The 18,167-nt window shown below is 41.1% G+C and overlaps 1 long non-coding RNA gene across 1 annotated transcript; it reads left to right on the top strand.

Annotated features, from left to right (window-relative positions):
- The first annotated feature begins 8,604 nt into the window (after positions 1–8,604).
- Positions 8,605–17,903, top strand: LOC124222722 (uncharacterized). Its single transcript, XR_006884104.2, has 4 exons — positions 8,605–8,688; positions 17,080–17,205; positions 17,289–17,424; positions 17,514–17,903. It is a non-coding gene; the product is annotated as an uncharacterized lncRNA (long non-coding RNA).
- Positions 17,904–18,167: the final 264 nt, after the last annotated feature.

The following is an 18,167-nucleotide window of genomic DNA, read 5'->3' as shown; positions in this document are numbered from 1 at the left end:
AGCTTCACTTACGCGCACAAATATAGTTGTTAATAACATTTTCAAAGAATTATGTGACACACGTTGCTACATAAAAATAAAAACATTAACATTTCAGTTAATTTTTTCTCGGGCAGAAAAAGTTTTAAAAAATTTAAAGACTATAGACATGCATTTCTTACATCCTTTAGAGTAAATTTGCCTCATTAGATCCTCATTGAAATGTATCAGAGTGATGCACTGAGTGCAATATTAATAGTGTGCAAAATGTGAAAAATCATTACACGCAAGGTTTCTCGGTTGATATTTGCAGCATAGCATATGGATAATTTGAGCATAATCTACTTGCAAATTCCCGCAAATTGTCACAGGATTTTTTTAATAGCTTAGTGTTGAAAGAAAATACGTCATTTTATAAGAATCGTAACAAAAAATTAGCCGTTTTCAAAATAAAATTTAGAGTATCTGTCTTCGAGATGAGAATTTGGGAAAAATCCTGTGCCACGGTGTGAAAAATAGTTAAACAAAAAAAAAAAAGAAAACAACGTGTAAAAATTTCAGAAACTGTAGAAGAAACTTTGCGCGCAAGTTTGATAAATCAAGAATGAAGAAAAATGTATGTAAAGTTTAAACTGTTTATTACATTAAATTGGCCGGATGCAGACTCGTGCAAATCAAAGGTTTCCGATCCCAAAAAATTTTGGGAATCGAGACGAGGGATGTAAGTGTAAGAAAAAATGCAAAAAACATAAAATCGATTTTCTACCCGTAGAACTCTCTCTCTCTCTCTTAATTAAACGCGTTAATCAGGGAGCGGAAGTAAGGCTGCGAGTTGCATCGGCTGAGAACAAGAAGAGGGAAGAGATTCGTAGAACACAGAGAACGCGATAAGTTTGTATTATATTGTTAGGTGAGGGGTAGTTTGCCGGGGGTGTGCAAAAACCGGAGAGGGATCTCCGTTGTCTTCAACTGTGTTGGTACTTCATTCGCAAGCGAGGATTTCACCCTCACCTCACCGTCTCTCCCAGGTTCCAGGCGCGCTTCCGTTTTTACCCTAATTGCGGAAAGGACGCGGCGACCTTTGACTTCCTGCTGGCGAATCTCGGGAAATTTCGCAAAGCTTTGTTTACCGACAAGGAGGAGACCCGTTGACAAGTGGCGCTAGTTCCTCGATCGTTTAATCTCGTTCACAGCTTAGAACCTCAGAACCGTAACCACTGCCCTTCCTAACCCAACCCTCTCTCCTCTTCCTCTTCCTCTTCCAAGTTCTACTCCATCTCTCTCCCTCTCTCTTTCTCTATGAGAGTCGTCTACCGGGTGTCTGATTTACACTGTAATATACCTCAATCCGTGAACCTGGCTAAAAACGGAAAATCGCGGTCTCAATTCTTTGGGGATGAAGAGAATCGGATCAAGGAAGAATCGACGGACATGATATTGGATGATCAAGGTTCGTTCTTTGCATCATAATTTTTCGACGTGATTTAGGAGCCACCCTATATACCGACGTCAAAGTGCCGGTCTTATTTGGGGGGGGAGACAAACGATCGTTTTTTTTTCTCCTCCTTCTTCCCCTTTTCAATGAATGGCCCATGTAAGCGATAGCGGGGCTGATTGAATCGAACCAATCAGCGCGGGCGCTCGGATTAATGTCGTTCGGTTATTAGGAGGAAATAAAAAGCGACGGGGACCAGAGAAATATATTGGTATACCGCCGGATAGGGGAAAGGAGACGTATGAGATGAAAAAATAAAGAGGAAGACGAATACACCGCGGGAAAAGACGAAAACTTAAAGGGATGAAAATAGAACGAGGAAAGGACGATTCACTCGCCAATATGGTTTTTTTTTTTTCTTCGATTTTCACTCACGTCACACCGTTTTAACCTCCCTAGCGTTTTTCATTTTCCCCCTCTTTATAATCCCTCCTCATATTCTGCGACGTCCATTGATTATTACAACAATTATGCAGCCGATTCGATGCCGTAATAACGCATTAAACTTCGGCTCGGGTTATCCAGCCTCGGCTTTTATGCGCGTAAGGGATTAAGAAGAGTTTTATACCCTATGAATGCACCGGCCCTCTGTGGCCTTAATCATTCTCCGATATTTTTTCCACCGTCAGTTTATAGGAGCGTTTTATCGGTTTACCATCGCTGTGTTATTATTATTATTATTATTATTATTATTATTATTAATAAATCCTTTGTTTCTTTTTTTTTTTTTTTATTTATTATAATTTTACCGTCCTGCGGGATTAAAGGCATCCTTTTCATGCGATCGAGAACTTCATGGAAGGAAGCTGAAAATGCGCTTTTACAATCTTGTGAAAAAGAATGAAAAGAAAACTCGAAGAAATTCAATGGAATGTATTCAATACCTACACTGAAAAATGAAGATATAAGCTGAGTCGATTCGAAGGAAATAAAATAAAATGAAACTCCCTCACTATCTGAGAAACGTAATCTAATCAACCCAGCCAGAATCCGTTCAATATCAACGTCATATCACCGTGAGGAAGTAGAAAATCAAATCTCACCTCACCACGGAAACTCGTATTATAAGATTTCTCCGACGCGTGCACAGTGAGAATGAAAAAAAAAAATCTACGTGCTTCGAATTTAAACTATTTCGAAATAAAATAACTGAAAACAGCAATCTCAGTTTCAATTTCTCAAGAGGATTGACCTACTTTTGACACTGTTCAAAATCGATCGCGACGGCTAGTCTTAATTAAATTATACTTGGAATGAAATTTATTCTCTGCATGATATGTATGTACAGAGAAAAATGATGGTATAAAAAAAGACTGTTGCTTACTTCAAATCGATAAAATTTATTCCCCGTATGATCGAATATTAAATGGCCAACATTTCTTAATGTTGAATTCAAAGGTTGGGGGTGAAAATGTATGACGATCGGATAACAGGAGGGTCACAATGTAGAATTTTCAAGGATGCGAAAATCTATTGCACAGAATTTCAATATTTTTGTATCCTATATTTCGATCTACAACATTTTGAAATTCTATGAGATACGGGTTTTTTGAAATCCGAAATCGTGAGCCTGCTATTTTGCAACATTTCCACATTCTCACCCCAACCCCTGCAGTGCCTGAGGATAATTTGTATGAAAATTTTGCTCACCTTTATTTTATTACTATCCCTGGCTATCGGCGAAAAGGGGACAATTTTTGGACAGCAGTTTTTCGTGAGCTGTTCATCATCGTCAATTTGGCGAGGGTGGGGGATGGTCGAGAATATTGCGGATAGTGCAGGAACGGCGATTTCGTACAAGATTCGGACCGGCGAAATAGGGGTTCGAGGATCAGAAGCGCCTAAGATGATTCCCTGAGAGTTTGTGTCGCGGAGAAAAAGAGTCGGGGGAAAAATATGGGCGGCATATTCGGTCTGGTGAAACGATTCTCCCTCTCTCTCTCATCGGGATCGACGAGCCAAACGAAATCCGGAGCGGCATCCCGTCCGCGTATATAAGAGCCTTTGAAACGGCTTCTATTGGCTGTCGGAAGTCTCCTCGTTTTACCGGTGGAACACCTCAAACATATTGACGGGACCTGCCAAGACACGAAACGATCGAAAAGATTCCATGCATAAAACATTACCCACTTTTCCTCAGGTCGCGTCCCCCTCCCTTAACTCTTCACCCCGCGATTTTTATTCCTCGTATATACTCGGTTGATCTTCATTCTTCATTCTTCGCTCCCTTTCACCCCTCCTGAATCCGCCCCTCTGGACTCTCACACTTCACCCCCTGCGGGCCCGAATTCACCTGAAATGCCACCCCCATTCCGCATAAAACGCGCGGTTTAAGATGCTGTAAATGTTGACGCCCGGTCTTCGCACGCTGCCTCAAACGTATTTTTATCCCGCGGGAGGTGATTCCGCAATTTTATTACACCCCGCGAAAGGAAATCCTTCGTTTTTTCTTCCCTTGTTTGCTGCATGTTTCTTTAAACGCCTTTCGAATCGTGTTTATGCAGCCAATTCGTGTATCGGCTATGTACCCGATAACTCTATAAAATCTTTATACGCAAAAGAGACCTGGAGCATTTCTTTAGAATAAAAATACAAGGACATTTTTTTGGTGAATTACTGAATACTTAAGCGCATGTGTGTTCTTTGATCTTGTCGAATACCGGAATCAAAATATTTTTTACTCACAAAAAACAGATTTTCTTTCTTTTTTTTTTTTAATCCCACATTGAACAGACCAACAATGAATTCTGCAAGATGTAATAAATACAGAGATCAAAGTTGACCGAGTCAGTTTTTGATGAAATAATCTCAGTTGCTTGTATAGAAATAGCAATTGAAAACTACAAATTTCAATCAAGAAATATACGGGCTTTCGAATAAATAATAAATTTGTACGTTACTTTGATTATCTGCATTGAATTGAATCGACTCACAGCTTTCGTGATTTTCATTATTCACAAGTTATGCATTTACATCAGCCTTGATTTATCGAAAAGTACAATTGGCGATTCGTGAATGATGAGCGATCGCTTTATGCTGTTTTTTTTTTTTTTTTGCCTGTTGCGAAAATGGGAATTCCACCCCTGTGGGATTTATATTTATACTTATCCTGAGTCGAAGATCAGCCTTGAAAAGTTCGACTGAATGCTTTCCCAGCTCGCCTCGCCCGTTGATATGATTTTTCCTTTTTGCATTTCCGCTCACATCTCGGCAGCTGCCGCGCGATTTTTTCCCCGCATGCAGCGGTGCTAATTCGATAAACTTATTTTCGTTTGGGGGAATTTCCGTCACTTTTGCTGTTTCAACAGAGGAAAAAACGGGGTGGATGGCGAAGAAAAAAAATAGGAATAAGAGGAGGAGGAATTCTCGCGGAAGCGTGAATATAATCGCAAATCGCGAAATTGGAAATATCTGAATTCAAGTGTCGCCTTGCAGGCGCGTCGAGTTCAACTCTGCTCGCCCATTTGCATATCAAATGGGGCGCGTCTTGCCCTCTTTATTACCGTCTTTAGCCGGCTCTTATACCCCTTTGAACCAAACCGAACCACCACTTCGCTTAGCTACGACTTCGCAGCCACTCTTTTATCATGACTGCAGCCGTCGCGTGGCTCCGCCGCTTGTAATTCGCTACGGGGGCGCATAAACGACCTGCAATAATTCCAGAGGTGTGGTTGGAGCGCTGATAATCACACATTGCCAGTGTTGCAGGTAGAATAGCAAATCCGTTTCTGAACACAGGTTCCTATACCCACGTCTTACCGACGTCTTACCGACATCTTACCGACATTTTACCGACATCTAACCAAGACACAAACCTTTTTTTCAGAATGTTTGGCGGTGTGGAGAATTTCAATTCTAATGATAAAACATTCTGGAAAAATATTTCTGTCTTGGTTAGGTGTTGGCAAAATATCGGCACACAGGAATCTGTGCCCAGAAACAGCTTCGCTGTTCTACTGTTGTACGATATCTGGGTAATTTTCTGCAAGCTAATAATTTCGCATTCAGATTCACCTCAACGATGATTGTCCTATAGAGACAACACGTGAATTAATCTCATCTTTCATCTTCATCTGGATACGATCTCCTCTTCATCCCAATCTCTTTTCTTAGATGCCATTGAAAAAAAGGATTCTTGGAGCTAAAATAATTTTTTTTCTACCTTGCAGTAAGAGATACTTTGTTACTTCAACTAAATTTTACTCAATATCAGGAAATACTTCGATCCCTGAAGGAAAAATATTTCTTAGCTACAACAAATAATTTTTCCCGAGAGTAAAGAAGCGTGTTGACGAATTAACAATTATTTTTTCACATTCACCAATCTTATCTTCGTTTAGATAATAATCATAACTGCTCATTCTCGTGTGCTACAGTGTATCGGACAAAATGCCGCAAACCGACTCGTGTCGTACTTGCAGCCTACCTGACCGAGTTATAAGGTCATTGTTGCAGAAAATTGCAATTCTGCTAGCGTACATGGCGCAGCGAGCTACCCCCGTGGCTAATTCAGAGACTCTGGACCTGCGTTGAACGCGATTTGCCTTTATTTCCATCGACAATGAGGATTTAATTGCTCAGAATACGACGAGCGCCGTTAGTGCTCAGTTGGCTTTATTTCTGCGGCTTTTCTCGCCGCAGCAGAACTCGCGGATTTTTTCTTTTTTCGCATTGGTGCTGCCCCGTGAACGGAATAATAGCCAAAGTGAAAAATAGAGTAAAAGAGAGCTCTATTCTAATGATCTGATGGCAGGAGGTACGTAGGGAAAATATTTGGACCCCTTTTAATCTGTGTAGATTACAGATTATTTAAAAAAAATATGGTTGAACTGCAAGAAGTTATAAAATATCGACCGAATTTTAAAACAGATTCAGTTTAAATTCATTGGAAAATATATCGTTAGGAAAAATCTCAAAAATTGATAACGCAATTGAAGCAATTTTGATATTTTCGTTCCCGTATTCTTTGAACTGATAGTACGTTTCACAATTAAAAACAAGAGACACAGTCTAAAATTATGAATAACCTGAATTAATCACAGTTCAAAAGCATCGATTTAAATTTTTCCTCTACTTTGACGTAAGTCGGTTCAATTAAATTCGACATCATTGACTTTGGTCACTTCATTTCTTGATCTCTTTCCAAATATATCAAATCTTCTATCGTCTGCGTAAGTAAATAATTTGTCAGTCGGTGATATTTTTTCAGCACCGGTACAAAGAGGGGAGGGGGAGGGCTAGGGGGGGGGTAAGTGTAGTTAAGTTAACAAGATGCAAATCCCTATTAAAACGTGCCAGCAGAAGGGGTAAAGGATGAGGAGGTGGCAGGAAAAATTTTAATTTAATCACGCACGCCAGGCGTCGCGTCGCATTGCCTTCCGCGACTCGCGTGGAATTTAATTATTTTTACACGCCGTAGTCATTCCAAGAACAAATATATTCATAGAGCGTAATAGGATTTTGGTTAAACTGTCGACCGCTATTAGCGCCTGTCCCGGAATCTTCTTTTCGCACACTTGAATGTCAAAAGTTAGCAGCGTTATGTTTATACCTGTGCGTATCGGTCACACTTCCGAATCCAGATTGTGCCAAAAAGTTGTCCGATCTAAGGTGATGAAGCTTTTGAAAAATCTATACTAAAAATGATTCAGCTGACGTTATACGAGTTCTCCAATTCATCGAAATTCTTTGCACACATAAATCAGTCGAGTTATTTTTCCGCCTAAATTCCGTGGTGTGAAATTCTGAGAAAACCAAGGAAATCGCAGATATTGGTTTATCAGAAACTTGGTTGGTATGAATTTTTTTCAAACATTATGTGCCTCTGCATTTCACTCGTACTGGGTTGGCAGAATTTCTCGTTAATCGTGCAGTCTATGATTTTACTACTTGAAAGCTCGATTCACTCACAATTTTAACGAGTAGCCTGGTCTCTCCGTATTCAAAAACCGCGATCAAATCAGATGCGAAAAATTATTAATGCTATGAATTTTACTCATATGCAGAAATTTCTCTATATGTAATACAATCACTCACACCTACGTCGATGACTGCTGCGCTCTGGATAATCTTTCAGTGGCTGCAGCGAGGAAAGAAACTCATTCAACGTTGTCGGTTATGCAACTGGAGAAACTTATTTTGCGGATCTAATTTCAGATTAGTATCCCATACCAGCGGCAGGCGACCCACCACCACCTCGGAAAAGTGTCTAGGCCCCGGATGTACCAGCAAAGAATTACGAGCTCGGTGAACGTCTTTGGAATGTGAAACGCCAGGTTGCAGGAGCCGATTTTTAGAATGCTTCAAATATTGACTAGCGTATATTCAACCTCACGTCTGAGGTGAGTTATGTGATTACATTTTTTTCATTCTTTTATCACCCAGTTGTGTCGGGTTATTTCTTACCAGTTTTCCACGGGTAGTACAACACAGAGTTAATTAGCCCGTATTCATGCAATTCATCGTACGTATTACCAAAATTTGCCTGCTTTTATGCAATCGGATGTACGTTTACCACAGTCCGCCTGCGTTCAGGCAACTGTGAAAATACGTTTTACCGAATCACATTTGTTCTGTTACTCACAATTGGTTAACTTCGGTACTCTCCAACCAATTGTAGACCATGAGACAAATATCGATGGATAAAAACGACCCTGAATTGCATATACGCAGGCGGATTTTGTTTAACTATAGCTCGAATTGCATAAATGCAGGCGGATATTGGTAAGCTGTACTCCGAATTGCATAAATGCAGGCGGATTTTGATTGCATGTACGCTAAATTGTATACATGCAGGCGGATTTACTCTGTATTGGATTACCCTTGGAACATTTCTGACAAATAACCGGATATATAATTTTCCGAAGTTTTGTTTGATCGTTGATCAACCGCCGAGGGATCATTGTTACGCGACAAAACGCACGTATGTATAATATGAGCCTGCTCCCGTAGGCTGAATTCGCTCTGATCCCAGGGTATGAGAATTATACCTACATCATATTCCGTTACTACATACTGTGTATCGGTTTTCAGACTTGCAAGTTCAGAGGAAAAGGAGCCACCCGAGCGTTCCTCCAGAAAATGGTAAAACACCCCGAGATCCGGGATCCGTACGTTGTCCTTTGAAATCGAGATCCTTCAGATTCCCCGGGTGAACGTTAATGACGTGATAATTGGAGGGTGTGGATAGTGAAGAAAATTTCCATTCAACACGTGTAAGAATATTTTTATACCCCTCAGAACTTTTCATGTTATTATACGCATACCAATTTGTCGCGCACGGCCGTATTGTACATTAATTTTATTTTATACGTTTCTTCTTCTCTCCTCGTGGCAATTTTTTATTCTCCACATTTCACTTCCGGCTTCCTGAACCGTGCCGGCAGTAACTGCAATTTCGGTACGGCAGGGGAGGAGAAAACTTTTTACGAGAAAGAGAGAGAAAAGTCCTTTTGTTCGCTGTCAGTCGCGTAGTTCAGTCTTCGCGTGTATAATAGTTGGCAAAGTCTTCAGGGATAGAGGAAAATAAAAAAAAAAGAGGAAAAATAGTGAGCGAACGAGAAGAAATTTTAAACCGGCAGCCTGCAGACTCGAAAGTGAACAAGTAAGTATCGGCTTATTCACGCCACCGCGAACCCTCAGTTCTGTCCTGTCTCAACGAATAACATTTCCCTCCGCGAAATCTCCAGCCCGAAATTACCACCCTATCGGAAAAAGTCTGAGAAAAAAATAAAATACAGAAGTTGGCGGTCCGACCGCCACGTGAAGTATTGAAAGCACATTCACTACGACAAATGCGCTGTTACAAATTGATTTTAACATAGATAGAGAAAAATATCAATTCACTTCGTGACCGGTCACTTTGTTATTGTTTTTTTAGTAAGAAAAACTGAATTCGCGTTCCTTTCACTTTGCAGAACATTGCGAGTTACGATTGAAAATTTTTATCAAAGATTGCTAATAATCACTGATCGTTAGAAAATCAGCACAGTGAAATAGAGTTCTCGAAATTTTTAGTTTTTCTGATTTTCCGCGTCGACAAAAGCATATTGGCGCCGATGTGAATCCCATATTACAGAGTGCGGAGTAACACTGCAGATTCAGTGATCTCTACTCCGAGATTGCGTTCGGTTCTCACGTAGGAAAATAGATGTATCGTATAAAACGGCGTATATATGCATGTATATATACGTGTATGCATCGGGTCCATATGTGTTATCCACGCATTTACACGATGTATAGTTTGCGCGCAAACACAGACGCTTTTACCTGAGGCGAGTGATAAAGTAAGCACCGTAAATAAAATCGATGCGGGGACGCGGGTCAGCCGTTCGCTTGTCGAGCTGAAGCCTCTTTGCGTAATCACCTGCTGACTAACTTCCCGCGCAGCCCGTTTTGCCTATTTCCATGAATTAGTTTCACCTTAATCACGTCCCAGATTCTACGGTCGATGGAACAAAGGCCAAAGGTTATTCGGAGGGATAATGAAGCGGAATAATGGGGGGAGAATATCGCGCGGAAATCGAACCCCGTTCTTTCACCGATCAATTCACGCCTCGGCCCGACGTGATTGCTTTATCGTAATATGTAGGTAAGCATTTATTTCTGCAGGCATATTACCGCTTCAGGGTTATTCGTGCGGATGCACCGCAAACGTAAACCACCCATAACGATTTGAACGGTTAAAAATCACCAGCGTCCTAAATTGCGGTTTTTTAGTTAACACAATCATCGCATCGCGAGTTTACATTTCTCGCATATGATCGGAGAGTTCGTGTGCCTTGACTGAATTAATGAAAGAACAGTATCGAACGGTATTTAACTAGAATTTTACGTAAGCCATAAATTTATTCAACTTGATGCATTTTCCTGAATATTACTCACAGCGCATAAACGTTCCAGTTTCATTTCTAATATTATAATTCCTTTAAACAAGACTGATACCATTATGAAAATCGGTCAGCTTGTGTCTTGTTGATTATTCTATTATCTCATGAAAAATGAAAATTTCGGAATCACAGTTCTTATAACGAAATTGTCACATGCTGATGTAATATTTCGTTATTTTGACTCACTTTTTCAATGCGCCATAAAAAATTTAATAAATATATTTCCAGTTCATTATATTTATTGTTAGCTGCGTCACATCCACTGGCTGTTCGGCCAAGTTCACTGACACCCGGCGTATGTTTGTCAATTATTTTATCGCCTATGGCTCGGTTCTAATTCCGCGAATTGAAATTCTCTCGACCAACTTTTCCGACCCTCGGTGCATCTGCCAATTATTTTATCACGAACAGTGCAGTTGGATATGAATCCGGAGGTGACGGAAGTTTTGTCTCGTGAAATTTCAGCCGCAGTTTGACATCGAGGCTCGAATCCGGCTGCAAAATCGGGAAAAATACCGGAAAATAACTGTAGGTTAAAAGTATTCGTACATCGCGGGACAAATTTTGTTGCTCGGTACTATCGGTATCAAGCTTTACTTTTTCAGCGTAAATTTTCATCCAAACATCGGAGTTTCGGAAACACGGATATGGTTCGAGCCAGACGTGAAAGACCGTGAAATTTTCAACAAACTGTGCGAATCGCGTACCAAGAATTTTTAATTGGATAATTCGAAACTCGGGTTGAGTCACAAATAAAAAACGTGGCATTTGCTGCCGATTATCGGCGCATCCATGTCCTTTAATTTCGACTCTATAAAGGCAGATCATTTAGTTCGTTGAAATTTTATGCTACTATATACACTGATTTCCCTGACAACGTCTCTTCATCGGCTTTTGTCAGACCGGCGACTCCAATCTACAGTTCAAGGATTATGAAAACCCGAGCGAAGATGAGCTTGCAGGGTATAATCGATATCAAGCGAATTGACTCTATGCTTGAATCGTTCAATGGAACGAAATTACTCCATTCGCTCTTCTTTTCACCTCCGTAAAGCAAAGAAACGGGCAGAGAAAGGAAGAGGGGAGGACAAAAGTTTAGAACCGCTCGTTACAGGCTTTTTTCACAATTGTAAAACGCCGGGGTTGATAAATTAAATTGAAAAATTCCATCGGTAATTGTTCCGGAGTAAAATATTTTCCCATTCTGCTCATCGAATCGACCTACTCAAACCCCAATCAGTCTCTGACAGACAATTATCCCTCAGATATATTCGTACACATTGATATCCAATTATCGATATGATTACCAACAAAATCTCACACATGGCGTACGTAACGATATCGAATCATTTTTCCAACTATAATCGTTTTTTTTTTTTTTTTCCATAACCGGAAAACCATGGTTTCGGATACTAGTAATGAAGATTAGCTTACAGTGGCTATTTCTTTGATTAATGGTCAATCGTACTCTATTTATTTTTTCATGTCATTTTAACGATGCAACCCGTTTGACGAGGAATTTTCTTTTAACTGCAAGGAAAAAATACATTTTTATTTTTTTTTTTCTTAATGCAAAGCGTGAGTGTATGGCAGTACAGCATGAGGTGGGTAATAAATAGGATGCTCACGAGCCGTGGCTCGCATACGTTGGACGTCTCCATTCTGTCCCATTTAACTTAACCCTCGTGGTGTAGCGCTGCAGAGAGCGCGCAAACGTAGGTTTGTTTCCACGCAGCTGAACCTCCCTCCTCGATCCCTGTGTTACCATGAGGTTCTGCACGACCCTATCGTTTCATACGTAAACACATCGCCTCGTTCCACCCCCGCAGGATTAATTGCAAATAGCTTAAACTCACTGGGGGAACTTTGAGCCTTTTTATGTATCTGCTTTACCGACGGGGAACCAATTAATCTGATTTTTTTTTTCTCATTCCCTGCCGAACCATTTCAAGGCGGAATGATCGCGTCGATACCCTTTGCCGGAATCCAATCCCGCAGGCAAAAATGTTCTTTGATATCTTGAATCACCGTGACGTTGATGAAAAATCGCTGATTCGATAAATTCGAGGTTAGAGTCGGATCCAGCTTGAAATTTTTTCGGGCTCAAATCGTTCACGAAATTCATTGACGTTATGGAATTTTTCACTCAACGTCTATTTTTTTTCAACGAGCTCAAATTTTCAATACCTAATTTTATACATATATCGGGTGTCGAAACAAACCGTCCCGCCGCCTACAGAATCGGGCGGTACGATTTAGTTTGTAAGATGGCAGATTGTAACTCTGGTCTCTGGTTGCCTATCTGTTGGCGCCGAGGTGACTTGTTTCCACGTTTAAGCTCTATATACGCTAAAGCTTTCAGTGCCACGAAAGTAGCACCTTTTGTTACCCGGTAATTCGTCCGGACGCAGCGGAGAAATTTCCACGTACACTTTTAGGTCCCCTCATTTTTTCAACGCGTCGTTACGTTTTGTGGCACGGAAAACCTGAATTTCTTGGTTACTGATCCGAAAAATAGTTGACTTACTTGTTATTAATAATTTTAAAAACGTAACTTGAAACATCGAAAACAAATGACACCAATCGATTCTGTTGTGAAAGATACGTGAGTGTTTCTACTGACGTTTTCTCGTCCAAGGCCTATTTTTATTGCCAAATGTCTAAAAACAAATGGAACTCTGTAAACTGTAAATTGACTTCTGAAGAATACGGCATCAACGAGGATCGTCTGAGAAAGAAACTTTCTTATTCTTCACCACAGAATCGATTGGTTCGACCTGTTTCTCGATATATCGACTTTTGATTTTTAAATTGTTAATAACAAACAATTTGACCATTTTTCGTGTGGTTAACCAAGAAGTTCGAGTTCCCCATATCTAAAAACATGAGGATACGTTGCGAAAATGAGGACATCTAGAAGTGTATACGTTGAATATCTGTGGTAACGTAACCCCGAAATCGAGCTGTTGGGCAGTTAACAAGTGAAACAGTGAGATACGCTTATAATCATCGATCCAAAGAAAGCCAGTTTAATTTTCTTCAGGAGTAAGATTGCGCTTTCCGGGTTGGTCGGATCAAGAAGCAGGACCGGTGCATAGATCACAGGGTGGGAAGGGGTGGTTGGCGGAAGAGGTGGAACCGCCCTAAATTTTGCGAGATTGGGAAACTCTTGGCAACTCTTGGCACAACTACTCCTCAGGGCAGCGGCAAAGCAGAGCGCGGAATAACCCGGGTATAACGGTGAACCGACCCTGCAGGGAAGTGGTTACCGGATTGCAGCATCGAAGGGTGAGAAACAGGGGCCAAAAGGGGTGGCGCGCTACACGTATTTTATCTTTATTTATGTTTGATTTGGCTGGAGGGGCGGCAATAAAGCTTTCCTGGAAATCTATTTCCTGTTTCCGGTCCCCGCGGCGGCAGATCACCGGGAAGTGGGGGGGGGGGGGGGGGGGGGGGGGGGGTGGATTTCCGAGGAGAACCGCAAAGCTTCGTCGTGTTTGCCGTGATTTTGCCTCCAGTTCCTGTTTTTCCTTGCGTGGTGTACTTGGTCCGCTAGAAACTTAAATCTCTTCTTCGAATATGTTGTCTTTGCACCATTCGGCGTTTATTTTTCGAAATTTGCATGTTTGCGTTGCCATTGCTTTATCCTTCCGACAATTGTTGTTCTTGTTATCGTTATGTTTTGACCTTGTTTTCATTTATTAACGAAGGAACTTGGAAGCGGAGTTGTCAATGTCGCGCTTTGATGAAAACTCTCAAGGTATATATATATATATATATATATATATGCAGGAAATTCCCGCTGGCCTGATCTCGAGGAGTAGTAAAACCTTCGGGGAGTCCCCGGCAAGCGGGGGATCCCCTTCTTTCTAAACCCGAGATCAAACGACTCGTCAATTAGCGAAGCGTTTTGACTCACAACTTTGGAAGAATAATCATGCCCCCCGGTTCGAGGAGGGAACGGTGATTCGTAAACTGATGAATAACGGTGTTTGTGCTCTTGCTTGTAATTAGGAAGGCCCGAGCACCGGATTTTCTAATTGGACAAATCGAGCTGCGGATATAAAACGAATATTTTACCTGTGTAACCTGCAGCGTTTCGAAAAAAAAAAAATAATTCCCAGATCCAGAATAGACTCCCGGCGATGGTATCGACTCGATGTAAAACGGCCGCAGCGATTTCATCGGCCACTCGAGGTTTCCCCCCGCCGGTAGGGAAACGTCGAAGTAAAATAAAGGGCAGGGGAAAAAAGATCCGGCCGACGGACGTGGAGTTGGGCTACAAACCTGTTTTGTGGCTTGGCAGCCTGACATCGTTGCACTTTGCATGAGGACGTGATAAGTTAGGTAAACGCCAGCCACTTTGTCTCTCGAGCCTTGGCATTTTCGCGGGGTGTAACACATATTTTACAGCCTCAGCCGGATTTGCCGAAACCCCGTTTTCCCCCCTACATACTCACCGCCATACCAAGTCGCGATTTTTGTCTTTTTTTTTTTTTTGAGTTCGCCACGAATCGATCGATTCGTGAGAAACGGACGTATGCGAACTCTTCGAGACATATGATCGCCGCAAAATTAATGGAAAATAGCAAAATCGTGACGGGACATGTACAAGCAGCGTCATATGTGCGATCACTTTTCCATCGTCGGCTATTTTTCCACTTTGATCATTTTGACCATCCTTAAGAAAGTGAATATGCGAATAGATTGCTCAAAAATTAGTTCAATATTTTTTTAAAAAAATATTTTTATTGTTAACTTACTTTGCATATTGTTAAAACATTATCTTGCACTTACCGAAAAGGGCAGGACAACGAGTGCCTAAATGCCTTAACCTTCCGACAAACTTGTTTTCGGTCCAAAAAAAAATGCGAGTTTAATTCTACATACGAATTACGTGACAATGCATCTCATTTTCTCACGTCAGCTGCATCACCAGTCATCGTCACATAATCCGTATATAATTGAACTCGCATTTTGTTTCAAACCGAAAACAAGTTAGTCGGAAGGTTAAGGCATTTAGGCATATGTAAATGTACATGTACCCTTGTACCTGTCAAATTCAGCCCAATATAAGGCCCCGATATTCATCTGCGTTTTGCCTCCCGTACACCGGACGAAAAATAACGGCTGCATTACGGTGCAGAATTGTTGGGTAATTGCAGAAAGGCGCCCAGCGGAGGAATTCGGCGTCGTCATGAACGAGCGCTGAGGGTAGAATGCGCAAAACGTTGGGGGACTCGGGCCAGTAAACGCAATTGCCTGGCCCTCGGCTCATAGGACATGGAGGCGCTATTCCTCTAGTCCCTCTGGGGCAACTTTGAACTTTCGTACACATTGTTATACGTGTAACACGGGGCTCTATGCCACACAGCGCATTGTAGTCGGTGCAAATAATCGCTACTAGTTTAGATAACGGCTACGGTAGCACTGTTGCGTCTGGAACTGGGGCATAGCTGTCCGCCTACGACAAGTTAAATTATGTTAATTAGAACCGCGGACTTCCTGCATGAATTCAACTGTCAACTCTACCGGAAATCGGAGCAATCCTGGCCAGCTCGCTATCGCCGTTTATACTCGAGCTTTCCCGGGACATTCTGCCGTCGATTTCGCCCTAGTTTCTATTGAGAAAATTGGTAAACTTCTTTCGATTGGTCAGACAGCACACGTTCGAACCTTTGACCAATGAAATTATCCCTGTATACGAGGTGTGTTCAAAAAGTAAGGTGACTTTTCTAATTTCGCGGGCTATGTCCGTTCGATCTTCGATTTTTTTTTATGTTATGTTGGTACACTTGTCCCGAACATCTGTACACAGTTTCAAGTGTATAGCATGTTTAGTTTGTTTTTGACAGATACAAAGGTGAGACGTATTTTGGTGTGCTCGGCGATTTTTTGCTATCAAGAAAAATGGATCAAAGAATTTGCATCAAATTTTGTGTAAAAAATGGAATTAAGTGCTCCAAAACACTTGAAATGTTGACAGTGGCATACGGTGAGTCTACTCTTAGTAAAAAAAACGTTTATAAGTGGTACAAGCTCTTCCAAGATGGCCGAGAAGATGCCAATGACGAACCTCGCTCTGGACGCCCCAGCACGTCAACAACAGATGAAAACGTTGAAGCAGTGAAGAAAATTGTTTTCGAAAATCGTCGAATCACTATCAGAGAAGTTGCTGAGGATGTTGGCATATCGGTTGGCTCGTGCCATGAAATTTTTTCGGATGTTTTGGGTATGAGACGTGTGTCAGCGAAGTTTGTTCCGAAACTGCTTAATTTTGACCAGAAGAATCGTCGCATGAGCATCGCTCAGGAGCTGTTGAATGACGTCAATGATGATCCTGATTTACTCAAAAGGCTCATATTCACCGGATTTGGCCCCATGCGACTTTTTCCTGTTCCCAAAACTGAAGAGACCTATGAAAGGACGGAGATTTGCAACGATTGAGGAGATAAAGACTGCATCGCTGGAAGAGCTCAAAGCTATACCAGAAAGTGCTTATCAGAAGTGCTTTGAGGATTGGAAAAAGCGTTGGCACAAGTGTATTATATCTGAGGGGGATTACTTTGAAGGGGACAACATAAATATTGATGAATAAATAAATAGTTTTTCATAAAAATATAAAGTCACCTTACTTTTTGAACACACCTCGTACAATCGTTCTAACCGTAGATATGGAATAGAATCATAATAAGGTCGAATTTTGATTGATTGCAGCTACATCCACTTATGGCGAACGGAAATCGCGGGATTCGAACCTACTGGCAGGATTCCAAGGAACTGCTTACTGTTCTCTTTAACGACTGTACCACCTTTCTAGAAGTATTCTAATATTTTCAAGTGGTAAGGATGGCACTGGAAACTTTTTCAGGTGAAACTATTCGATTGACGATAAATGGTAACCATGATTCCAATTGTGCTTGCAGCTGAAGCCGATTACGGATGGTCGACAAAAGCGCAAACTACTAGATCCTGAATGCTGGATGAGCTGTGAGGCTGGTAAGGCGAGAAGATGTGGTACCACTGGCATCTGCAATACCCCGGAAAGGTTAATCCTCGAAGGTAGCTACTTACTGTCTGATAAAAGATTCCCGTGTAATTCCTATTTTATTCTGAAAAATGACGACAATCGATTATTATTTGAATCGCAGGCTGCTGTAGAGAGAACCGCCTTTATTGGCTATGTGAAAGCTGTGCAGAAAATCCAAGATCCGATGTCAGATAAGTCCGAAAGTGATATTCTGAAATTTGTACTCACTCTGAATTAGAGTGAATGTCAATCTAACCAGCTGCGAGCAGACTGACGATAGTGAGACAGTAATGGTAACTGTGGGGATGGAAACGTGACGTGGCGTCGGAAAGCTCTTCGCAATGTGTATCGTTTATACCAAGCGATCAATTGGTGAAAAGGAATCGTCGAAGAATTTGTACCTCATACGGTTGCGCATATTAAGTACAACGGAAAAAGCGTGGCAGTGTCAAAACATTCGAGTGGGTGGATTTAAGTGCCTGAATAGGTATAAAATAAGTGAGGCCTTTGATGGAAGTGAATTACATAGGAACTCAGATTTAACATATGATTTAACATGTATGAATTATTATTCATGATGTATGAAATATAATTATCTGTTATATATATTATGTATAATTCAGCATATGATACGCAACAAACCAGTGTGTAATCCATTGTACGAATAAAAATTATGAAAATACTACTTCTGACATTAGAAATTGGGGGGAACCTTTCAGTGATAAATATTGAAATTTACTCAATAATAATTTTGGGGTTTTGCGGGTGAAGATGC

The sequence above is a fragment of the Neodiprion pinetum genome, chromosome 7 (assembly GCF_021155775.2).
Source record: "Neodiprion pinetum isolate iyNeoPine1 chromosome 7, iyNeoPine1.2, whole genome shotgun sequence".
Taxonomy (NCBI): Eukaryota; Metazoa; Arthropoda; class Insecta; order Hymenoptera; family Diprionidae; genus Neodiprion; species Neodiprion pinetum.
This window is presented reverse-complemented; position numbering and strand designations above follow the sequence as displayed.